Source organism: Rattus rattus, unplaced genomic scaffold (assembly GCF_011064425.1).
Source record: "Rattus rattus isolate New Zealand unplaced genomic scaffold, Rrattus_CSIRO_v1 flattened_line_215701, whole genome shotgun sequence".
Classification (NCBI taxonomy): Eukaryota; Metazoa; Chordata; class Mammalia; order Rodentia; family Muridae; genus Rattus; species Rattus rattus.
In genome coordinates this window covers 1-2,050 of record NW_022652402.1, presented here as the reverse complement: position 1 = coordinate 2,050, position 2,050 = coordinate 1, and the positions used below count along the sequence as shown (strand labels likewise).

General features: G+C 38.0%; 1 non-coding gene across 1 annotated transcript; it reads left to right on the top strand.

The window, feature by feature from the left end:
* Positions 1–270: 270 nt before the first annotated feature.
* LOC116889823 lies at positions 271–462 on the top strand. Its single transcript, XR_004386512.1, has one exon. It is a non-coding gene; the product is annotated as a U2 spliceosomal RNA (small nuclear RNA).
* The last annotated feature ends 1,588 nt before the right edge of the window (positions 463–2,050 follow it).

Below are 2,050 nucleotides of genomic sequence, written 5' to 3'. Positions count from 1 at the left end.
GAATGCAGATCGATCCATGCTTATCACCCTGTACAAAGCTTAAGTCCAAGTGGATCAAGGACCTCCACATCAAACCAGATACACTCAAACTAATAGAAGAAAAACTAAGGAAGCATCTGGAACACATGGGCACTGGAAAAAATTTCCTGAACAAAACACCAATGGCTTATGCTCTAAGATCAAGAATCGACAAATGGGAAAGGGAATAACACTCGAAATGTAAATAAGAAATACTCAAGTTAATAAAAAAAAAGTATTTATAAGCTATTTGTCATTTTTCTGTCTTCTGCCTAGAATAAAGTATATAATATCTGTTCTTCTACATTTAATATCTTGATATGTTCTCTGTCTAATGACACAAGTTAAACGGATTTTGGGAACTTGGGGGGGTGGAATAAGACTTGCTTTATCCACTCTAGGCAGTAACCTGATATTTCAGTATCTCTAGGATTCGTACCTTCTCTGTTTTGGGGTGAAAGTTTAGGTGGTAAAATATGAGGGTAACACTTTTTGTAACTCTTTTTTTGTTGTACTTTTATTTATTGTGGTTGGTGTGGTTTTGTGCTACAATGTGTATGGAAGTCAGAGCACACTTGAAGAGGCTGATCTTCTATGTGGATTCTGGGGGTCAATCTCTGGTCTTCACACTGCGTACTAAGTACCTCTACCTGCTGAACAATCTCGCTTGTTCCCTTCGCCATTCTTTGTTATTAAGAAGTAATTTTATTTAGGTATAAATGCTTTAGTTTGAAGATTTCTCCTTCTCAGCACATAAGCAGTGCTTAGACATTTGGAGCCAAACTGCTGAGCCAGGGAGATGGCCCAGCAGCTAAAAGTGTTTTCTGTATAAACATGACAACCTGAGTTCAATACCCAGAACACACATAATGGTAGAAGGTTAGGTCTGACTCTTCTGACCGCCCCCATAGCAACATGCCCATACATATAAACAGATAAATCCATTAATAATAAATAAAGGTCTGTACGGTAGCTCACAACCATCTATGACACAAGTTACACATGATTGAACCCTCTGATCCTTTGGCACTAGGTATGAACTTGGTACACATAAATACATGCAAGAAAGAGATAGAGAATAGAAATAAAGCTTTTTAAAAAAAACTTTTCTGAGACAGCGCTTCACTCTGTACACCAGACCGTCTTCGAACACACAGAGATCCTTCGACTTCTGCCCCCTGAGAGCTGGGGTTAGAGGCATGTGGACCACAGTCAGCAACGTAAATAAATCGTTTTGAAAAATGAATAAAATAAGTACATCAAATAAAAATTTAGAGTCAAACTGCTAGTTAGCAAGTTCTAATCTGTGTATCCATCACAGGAAAATTATGATATCATTTCTTGAAAAAAAAAAGAAAGTAGAAGCTGTTAGAATGCCAGTTTTCATTTTGGTATTGTTCCTTACTCTAAATTTCTTAAGATTATTAGAACTTCAAGAAGGTCACATGTTATCATAACAAGCAGAAAACTGCTAGTCTGATTATTTATTAACCATTATTAACCATTAATAGCAAATTTTAAACTCTTTGAACTTAAAAAGAAGACAGGCTTTCACGTGTACTTTGCAAGGTTTCAAAGGACTTATGTTCATAAAAATAGCCAAATATGTTACTAGAATAGTCACCATATCTCTCCCACTCTCCTCATTTCAAGGGGGTCTTGCCATGCAATGTAGGTTATACCCTAACTCTTAGTGATTCTCCCGCCTCTGTCTTCTGAGTACTATAATTACAGGCTGCACACCCCTGCATCTCTACCTCCCCACCTCTCTATGTGCACGTAAGTTCAAGGCGAACCTTAGATGGAGAGTGAGACCCTGTCTCAAAAACCAAAGTAACTAATTAAACAAGTACATAAATAAAGATATTAAATATAGACCTGATACTACAGTTCTCTGGATCTTTCAGCTGGCTACGTAGGACTGCCAGTTCTGCACACACACACACACACACACACACACACACACACACACACACACACACACACACACACACACACACACACACACACACACACACACACACACACACAC